The following is a 10,427-nucleotide window of genomic DNA, read 5'->3' as shown; positions in this document are numbered from 1 at the left end:
GTGATACTATTGTCATCTCTTTACTTCTAAATATAAGTGCTAATTATATTGCAGAGTGGACAAATGTGCTTTTTTAGTCGGCAAGTAACGTGTTTAAGTTTTTCAACCTTGCCTCTTTATATTACAAGCATTTTAACTTCTTTAAAAAATTCTCAATGGGCTGCTAGTTTTTTTTAAAAAATCCTCAAATTTTAATTAAGGAAGAAACTCTTTTATTTATTATGAAGTAAGAACGAAAAAGTATTCTTTGCAGCTACTAATGTCTTTTGCAGTTCCCAGACACCATTAATAAACACTCTTGTAGGTTATAAGCGAGAGCTCATACCTAAATAACCTACCGTGTAATTATGCCAGATTATATCTATCATAATTATGTCCCATAATGAAGATTCAAATGATGAAAATTCAAAGTTAAAAAATTCACAATTTGGAAACTTGTCTCTAAGGACCCCTTAAAGGGAGAGCAAGGAAAAAATTAATATGTAAAATTCCCATCACCAAAAAATATAAAAATGACCAGTATAGAAATGATTGCTTTTTTTTTTTTTTAGAATTTTGCAAATATTTACTAACTTCTTGAAAGCATTATATTTTAGACAAGATTGGAAGTTTTTCAACCTTGTAAATCTTAAAAAGTGAATTATTTCAGAATTTGATAGTATATAAGATGTGCCCCCTTTGTCTACATAAATTTTGATTTAATTTTCAGGCTAGGTTGAAACAATTGGTTATTTTGTGTAGTCAAGAGTGCATTCTTTCAATAGTAGTACATCAAATTGCAACCATATCATTTCATTAATCTTGTCCCTTTTAGTATATTGAATAGAGATTTTTATTGTGATTGTCCTGGTGTATACAGTGTGTGGACAATATTGTGTAAAGAGTGTTTTCTGCATTTGTGTGCATTTTAAATTATTTATGTAACTAGGGCTCTGAGTAACTTTTTTTTTTTGCTTAAAGAAAAGCTATATTTAAATATTCAAATAATTATATATTTCCATGTGAAACTAATGTGAAGACCGATGTATTTTTTATAATGCAATTTAAAGTGTAAACTTGTTTTGATGTTATCAAGATAAATTTATTAAATATTGAAATTTGTGTGTACTCTCACAATGTTAAAACCTTTTTCTGGAAATACTTAAAAAGAATCAGAGAGTAATCAAGGCTGAAGTAACTCTGTAAAAGGCCTGAGAGATGATAAATAAGAATGCAAATGTTGATGCTGGCGAGAAAATAGTTTAACCAAAGATACATAGGTTGTATTCACATCAGTAATTACTTGGAGAGATTAAACAACCACTGATTTGCCTGGTGGAGTGATGGGGCTGCTGCTTGACTAGCACACCTGCACTGAAAGGATTGAGTTCAGGAGGCAGGTTCCATAGCACCATCTGACTCCCCTGGGAGTGAGCACTCCCAGACCTTCCATCTACCTCCCTGTCTTCTAGTGCCGTAGCATCTGATAGTGATGACAGGATGACATGGAAGAGTCTGTGAAGAATAGTGACATAGGTGCTTCTGACCCTAGAATTACTGACTTACAACACTTGTTGGTCAGGGATTTTTGAGTGAGAATTATCCTCCTATTTACAATGAGAAGTTACTCCTTTTTAGTAAAGGACTTTTATGTTTAGAAACATGGAATTATAGAATTATACGCCAAAATGCCAACTCAAGTAAATTCCAAGTGAGGAGACAGCATTTTTTTCATCTCTTACTCAGATGAACTCAAATATTGAAGGAAAAATTATTTAAAATATTTCCCTTCTTAAAGTTCATATATGTAAAGTTCTAAGTATTTTAAGCCACAGGCTTAACTTTTCAAAATTATTTGCTTTAAATAGAGATTGAATTCAGGATAAAGTACAGTTTGTTGCTGGATCTTTATATTATTTCTAGGTTTATTTATTTTAATGACTTTTAAACCTGGAAAAGCAGTTTATTTCCCAGATTTTTTATTCCCAAATTTAGTAATGCATGTACATATTGAGGTAGTCTTGAGTACAGCACAGTGTCTCAGACTTTAACTGTATCATGTCCCTTGATCTTTGTGTTTGGGAGCCTTGTTGGATACTATAATGATCACTGTGAAGTGAGAAAATTGAGGCATAGAGTAGTTAACCCCTTGCTGCCCCCAGTTAGAGGCCATTCTCTAGTTTCTGTCTCCTTTGTCATCTTCTGTTCACTTCATGTAAGCAGTATCTTTATCTCTCTCTCTCTCTCTCTCTCTCTCTCTCTGCCTTGTTTCATTTATCATGATTAGGTTTTTTTGTTGTTTGGTTGGTTTTGAGAGTCTCCTATGTTACAGCATGCTGAGCATTTTTGGTTTTTAAATTAATTTTTAGCAGTTAGTTTTAAATTTACTTAATTTTTAATTTTTTTAATATTTATGCCTCTGAGAGTTGAATCCAGGGCCTTGTGCATGTGAACCAAGTGCTTTGTTGTGTTGTACCTCCAGCTCTCAGTCTTGAATGGCAAGAACCTTCCTCTCCTGACAGCAGATGGGATAGCCAGCAGGCGCGAGGCTAGCCTTGCTCCCTCATGGCTCTTACATATCTGATTCCTCCTCAGATCCAAGACTGGACAGTAGAGTTGCCCTTTGGAGTGTTCCCGTAGTTCATTTGAGTGTTGTGTGCACTTGTGACCTTTGACTGCCCTTTCCCTGCCCATCATGCCACTTTTCCCTGTGCTCAGTTCTCATTTTCACCATCGACACATCACCTCATGCTCTCAATCCTTTCAGGATAGAGTGCTTGCAGGTAACTATTACCTGAGAACGAGAACCAACAAATTGCTGGTTTTAATCTACTTGTGCTACAGAGCCAGGAGTGTGTTGGCAGCCTCTTGGTTAAGTTGCTCTCCTGCATACTGGGAAGTTGGCATTGATCTTGTCTATCTGCTCTGCAGACTTTAGTCAGATTTTGAAAATTATCTCGAAAATGCCCTTTGTAGATCCTGGATTTGATCCACAGTTATGGACATCATGGCTACTTTGTTGCTTTCCTCAGTGTGGAGCAGTTTCTCGCCTGTCTGTACTCGGTAGCATGGCATTTGAAGGTACTGGTTTCTTTGTAGAATATCCTTGAGTTTGAGCTTGTCTGATGTTTCTTTGTAATCTATGCATTTTTGGAATTCTGTGTTCTCAGTGTGTATTAACAGAAGCCATGTGATGTCAGTTTGAATAAATGTGGTGATAGAATAATATATCCTGTGTTTGTCTTTATTTTATATAAAAAAAAAAGCCATTTGAAAACCACAGAATGGGGGGAAGGGGTGTGCCTCAGAGGTTTTTAAAAATTAATTTATACTTGAAGTTTTCTTGGATCTGTTTATTTTATGTTGTTTGTTCACATGTGGAGGTCAGGGGACCCTACCACACAGGTTCCAGGATCAAACTCATGGCATTAGACTTGGAGGAAGGTGTTTGCACTTACAAACCCATCTCACAAATACTCTGACAGCTAACTTTTGGGAGTAATTGTATCTGAAAATTTGGTGTCACACACTTGCAACCCTGGTCATTTTGGGGGAAGCTGAGGCAGGAGGGTTCCAAGTTCAAGGACAAGCATGACTATATTGTGACACATCCTGCTAACTGGGGCTTAGTGTGTGATGGTGACACTCAGGAGGCCAAAGCAGGATTATTGAGAGCTCCAGGCCAGTCTGGACTTTATAGCAGGGCCCCTTCTCAAAAAGCAAAACAAAGCATTCCGTAATCATATAGAGGGGACGTCAAGCGTATGTATATATTCACCAGATATTCTATCTTCGTCCCCTCCAATATTTCTACATGCCTGGCCTAACGGTGGGTTCCAAACATAAGTGGCAAGAGGTTTACTGAGCTGTACTTCTACGCTGCTGTACTTCTGTACATTCTTTTCCTGCATCCTTTTCAGTCATAAAATGACCAGTTGCATTCACCGTAGATGAAATCATGTACAAAAATTTCTTTTAACTATCCGGGTTAGAGAAAGACATTTTATACAAAAGCATAAAGCACTTTGTAGTACAGATTACATGAGTTGAAATACTCTGGAATAATCAAGAGATCCAATTCCTTTTTTTAATCCCTGTCCAGTATTCATGGTTAACAGTCTATCTGTAAGCCTTATGTGGATTTCCACTATATAGTACATAGAGCTTAGCATTCCAGGCCTGGGTAATTTCTTCCTGAGAAACAACAGTTATATGGGAATTGGGGATCCATCCCATATACAGTTACCAAACCCACCACTATTAGTGGATGCCAACAAGTGCTTGCTGACAGGAGCCTGATATAGTTGTCTCCTGAGAGGCTTTGCCAGTGCCTGACAAATACAGAGGTGGATACTCTCAGCCAACCATTGGACTGAGCACAGGGTCCCCAATGGAGGAACTAGAGAAAGGACCCAAGGAGTTGAAAGGGTTTGCAGCCCCATAGAAGGAAACAATATGAACCAACCAGTACCCCCAGAGCTCCCAGGTACTAAGCCACCAACCAAAGAGTACACATGGAGAGACCTATGTCTCCAGCCACATATGTAGCAGAGGATGGCCTTATCGGACATCAATGAGAGGAAAGACCCTTGGTGCTGGGAAGGCTTGATGCCCCAGTGTAGGGAAGTGCCAGGACAGGGAAGCGGGAGTGGGTGGGTTGGTGAGCAGGAGTTGGGGGGGAGGGATGTAATGGGTTTTCAGAGGGGAAATGAGGGAAGGGGATAACATTTAAAATGTAAATAAAGAAAATATCTAAAAAATGAAAATAAAAAAGATAAGTACAGAATAGGGTAAACATAAAACATTGAAGAGAAGAAAAGCTAAATATGTAAGTAAAAAATTCATATTGTGAGCAAAATTGGAAGCTTAAGATAACAATTCTTATTTGTCCTCTGCATTTAAGGTAGTCAAAATAAAAATCCAGCAGAACCTTTGGGGGTTTGGGATTGGAAGTAAGAGTAGAGAAATAATTTGATTCTAATATGAACAAAGATGTGACAGTAGGTCAATAAAAAAGAAAAATGTGCTGGAGATATCAGTGCACACTGTGTTTGGAAGCATCAAGATTTCATTCTTAAGCTGAGTTCATCCTGCTAGTGAATTGCCTCCGTCTTCAACATGTCTGACTAGGAGAATAACTCCTCACACAATAATAAACTCACACAATTTCCATCATTTTATTTAACTAAGTTTCCCCATAGCCAATCAACATGTGAATGGATTTAAAATCACTGTCACACTTACAATGAAATACTAAAAAGAAGGAAAAAAAGAAATTGGACAATTTAGGTCAACCTGGGGGACATTATACTAAATGAAGTAAGCCAAACACATATAAACTAGTAATCTCATTTATGTGTGGAATCTAAAAGTATCACACTCAGAAGTGGAGATGAGAGATCACTAGTCTGTCACCACCTTACAGATCATAGGACCTGAGAGAAGTCAATAGATAAGACAGAAGTCTCATGGACTAGCCAGTTGTAATGAATAACTGGAGTAAACTCACCCCGATCTGATACACCTGGGAGGAACAATGCATTTCAAGAACAATTCCATGTTATGAAGAAACTGAGGTAGCAAGGCTCTTTCCTTGCTTTCTTGGGGTTTTCTCACAGGCACTCAGAATTCTCATAGGACTCCATTGCTGGCATGTAATGACACTGGTCTACAGGTACAAGCATCCAACCAGGAAGAGGGCAAGGTCATGATTAGTATATATTTCAAAGCAAAACAATTTATTTAAATGTTTTCACAACCTAGGATATTTGAGGTCATGGGTCTTGATCTTTCTACTATGTAGATACAAAACTATCATTTTGGTTTTTTTTTAACAGCAAAATTTGTTAAAACAGAAACACCCACTAAGCTATAAAGACATTAAAATTTGTATGTAACCTACACCTCAATGAGATACAAGTAATTCTCCTATGAGGCTTGTTCCTACTCCTGTGGCCACAAAATTAATTTTCAACATCATCCCAGAAATTTCCATTTATTTAGGGGTCTGGAACTTCAGCCATTTTAGAATGAATACCTCTGTAAGTCTGTTTCCCCTCAAGAACAATGAGAAAACTGCATGAAAAGTCAAGGCAGCCTTTTGGTCTCTAGATACTGAAGGCTTGCCGATACTATAATTAATATTAAGGAAAACCTTACAAGTCTCAGGATTGTGTGTCTTGTAGCATTTTGAATGGCTCTCAATACACTCCAATTTCATTGTAGTTCTGAGCCAGCAGATCTTGCAGTCAGTTGCTATAAAAACTGGGAGCTGCCATATTGCCTCTCTAAAACCCTATCCCTAGAACTGGCATTATTTGACCTGTCTTGGCAGCTTCTTGGAAAAGCCCCAACATGAAGAGGTTATATTAGTTTGTCATGACAAGGGGTTAATTTCGCCAAAAACTATCTTCAGGGCATTTCTGTTGAATACTCACTGGAATTTGTCTAACATCATAGCTGCCATTATCAGGTAAAGCAAGTAAGAGCCTGGGCAGATATGGGTAGTTTGGGTAGTTTTGAAGAAGTGTCAATAGGAACTTGCAAGAGCTCTGGTAATTCCTGGTGATTTAAAAGCTTACACAAAGGTTGAATGCATGACCTGGAAAATTCAGAGAAGACCTCATTCATCTCTGACTAAAGACTCCACTTAAGCAGGAAGTTAGGACTAAGGCAGGATTGTGAACTGCCTGAGAGCTGAGGGGAAAACCTGTTAACACATACACAGAGGTAGTTCTCACAAGGTTTTAGTTCTGACCTATCATTAGCTGCCCACCAAGCTCAATGAACACAGAAGTGGGTGGCTAAACGGTACAGGTGGACAGGCTTTTGCGGAAGTAGCTCATGAAAACCACGAAACTATCAAATAGGGACAGCAAAACAACCAGAGCTCTCATTCTCTCATAGACAAGATACTAGTTTGGGGGCTGGGAATGAGGCTTGGAACTGCTCTGCTGGAAGCTTAGAGTCCTGGGTTTGATCTTCAGCTGCACACCATTAAACACACACACACACTCTCTCTCTGGCTGGAAAGCCTCCAGGATCTTCCTGTCTTTACTTCCCAGCAACATCATCCCCAGTTTTTGGGATCCTATGCTTGTGTAGCAAATCACCTTAACTACAGATTCATCTCCTTAACCCTAAAATACCTTTTCTTTTACAATTAAAAATTGAAATTCTCAAAGAAACAGGAAACTGTGATTATACACAGAAGGAAATATAATTAATAGAAAATGTTCTTGAGGGGTGGACTTACGATGAAGACATTATGCCACCTACTAAGTATATATGATATATATAATCTATAACTATCAATTTAAAAACAAAACCAAAAGAAATCATGAATGAGATGTTAGTCAGGGTTCTCTAGGATAACAGAATTTATAGAATCTCTCTCTCTCTCTCTCTCTCTCTCTCTCTCTCTCTGACTTACAGGGTGTGGTCCAGCTAGTACAATAATGGTTCACTGTGAAGAGAAAGTCCAAGAATCTGGTAGTTGCTTAGTCCACAAGACTGGATGTCTCAGCTGGTCTTCAATATATGCTGGGATTCTGAAGAAGAAGATGTCTTTAATACCAGTGAACAAAGGAACTTGATAGGTCAAGGACAAGTATGCAGAGTAAAAGCTTCCCTCTTCTATGTGCTTATATAGATTTTCCGCAGGAACAGCCCAGATTAAAGTTGTGTCTTCCAGCTTCAAGATCTGGATTAGAAATGGATCTACCTACTTCAAATTAAGCAAAACTCCTCATAGGTGTGCCCTTCATCTTGGAGTTTTACTTACTTCTAGATGTAGTCAAGTTGGCAACCAAGAATAGCTATCAAAGAAAGTAGGAAACTATTTTCCGAAACAATACCAATAAAGAGAAACCAGGTAAAAGAAGTAGCCGGGCAGTGGTGGCGCATGCCTTTAAGCCCAACACTTAGGAGGCAGAGGCAGGCGGATTTCTGAGTTTGAGGCCGCCAGCCTGGTCTACAAAGTGAGTTCAGGACAGCCAGGGCTACACAGAGAAACCCTGTCTCAAAAACAAAACAAAACAAAACAAAACAAAACAAAACAAAAAACAAACAAACAAACAAAAAAAACCCAAAAGCCAAAAACCAAAAAAAAAAAAAAAAAAGTAGCGGTTCTAGAATTGAGAAGCCTTTAGATATATTTTGCTATAAAAATGTGTATATTTTGCTTTTCTTGCTAGATTACATGGCTTGGTAAAGGTGTAATAATTATGTAAGCATACTGCATTCAGCCTTATGCCAAATTCTTTTCTTTAATGCTTGGCATAATTTGTGCATATGCTCTTCTGGGTGCCTGTTTTCCTAAATCGCACATAGACCTCATCAGAATTGGGCCTCATCCACTTCATGCACTGTTTGTTTAGCCTCTAACTTGATATCTGGTTGGCAATAGGTTTGCAAAAAATGTGTAGAATAAACCATAAACAAGTTAATGAGAGGAAATAGCACCTCACAGTCACTTTAAATAGGTATCAATGCTCCACACATTAATATCTGTCTCTTGGAGATGGGAAAAGCCAGTAGTTGAGTTGATTTGGTTAATGTACTATTGACAGGGGTGATTTTTTATCTCAGTCTGGAATCCTTGTCCTGTCTGTTTAACCCCACTGAGTGTGTTGGTTGAGTGGCTCCTTATGATGGTTCAAAAAATGGCACTATTGGGAGATGTGTCCTTGTTTTAGTGGGTGTGGTCTTGTTGGAGAAAGAGTGTTACTGGGAGTGGTTTCAGATGCTCAAACCAGGCCCAGGGCTTGCTCGCTTTTCCTGCTGCCTGCCAATCAGATGTAGATCTCTCAGCTACCTTTCCAGCACAATGTCTGCCTGCATGTTACCATGCTACTCACCATAGACAATAATGGACTAAACCTCTGAATGTAACACAGTGACAGTTCCATGTTTCCCTTAAGAAGAGTTGCCTTGGACTCTGGTGGTGTCTCTTCACAGCAGTAAAACCCTAACTAAGACGCCTTTCACCCTCTGCAGTGAGCACGAAGAAACCTTAACTTGGTCTGTGTTTTGGTTTGGTTCCCATTGACTTATTTAGTTTTTGTGCACTCAAAAATTTCTTTTGATGCCCATCGTGACATTAAAAACTTTTAAAAGGTAGAGCTAAGAAGACACATGTCATTTGATAAAGCAAAAATGTGCTAATGACTTCAAACATTTTAATTTGTAATGTCTCCTTTCAAATTCTTGTCAGGAACCATGAACTATGGTTTTGTTTAGCATTCTAGCCCTGTGTTTGGTTACCTGTTGCATCATACAAAGTTTGGTACAACCTAATCCTAACCCTAACCCTAACCCTAACCATAACCATAACCATAACCATAACCATAACCATAACAAAAACCCAACTCTAACCTTAACCCTCTAACCCTAACCCTAGTCCCTAAAAATAAGCTAACCCTAACCTCACCTTAACCCTAACCTAACTTTAACCTAACCCTAACCCTAACCCTAACCCTAACCCTAACCCTAACCCTAACCCTAACCCTAACCCTCTGTGTTTGGCTACTTCTAGTACCATACACAGTTTGGTTAGGAAAAGGGATTAGGGAAATCTTGTATTTATGGGCTCTAAACACCAAGTTTACTCATGAGTATAGCAGAAGGTGCTCTATCTGTATCAGATCCTCACTGATTCTGACTGTACACACGTACACACACACACACACACACACACACACACACACACACACATACCACTTTCCTCCATATACTGTCTTTGTGGTTGTGAGTTTCCATATACTGCCCTCACAGACTATGTGACTCATAAAAGACTCGGACACCTCATGAATGTTTTTAGTTATAGTAAGAGATTCTTCACCTCAATATCTAACAACATAGCAATACACCACCGAAACAGTGGCATGGGCTGCACTTTCACGAGCTGACAAATGAATAGCTCCTTTAAGGGAAGACTCTTTTCTGTAATAACAAGAGTGTGTGTCTTACCAGCTCATCTTCAGCCCATCATCCATTTCTCCACAGCTCATCTTTGGAACTAACTGATTTACTGCATCTTCAAACCTCACCTGCTTGGTGTGGCATTCTTACATTCTTTTAAGCCCCAGTGGCTTACAGGAAGGTCACTGGTTCTGACTTGTCCACTTCTGAATTACTGACCCAACTGTATTTTCTGTATTCCCTTTGTTGCAAAAGATACAAAATCATATCCTTTACCCAGGTAGCTAACATTTCTCAAAAGGGGAAAAATTACTAATTTGATATCTGTTTTACTTTTCTTTCTTTCTTTCTTTCTTTCTTTCTTTCTTTCTTTCTTTCTTTCTTTCTTTCTTTCTTTCTTTCTTTCTTTGTTTCTTTCTTTCTTTCTTTCTTTCTTTCTTTCTTTCTTTCTTTCTTTCTTTCTAGTTTTTTTGAGACAGAGTTTCTCTGTATAGTCCTGGCTTTCCTGGAACTCACTCTGTAGACCA

Source organism: Apodemus sylvaticus, chromosome 9 (genome assembly GCF_947179515.1).
Source record: "Apodemus sylvaticus chromosome 9, mApoSyl1.1, whole genome shotgun sequence".
Classification (NCBI taxonomy): Eukaryota; Metazoa; Chordata; class Mammalia; order Rodentia; family Muridae; genus Apodemus; species Apodemus sylvaticus.
This window is presented reverse-complemented; position numbering follows the sequence as displayed.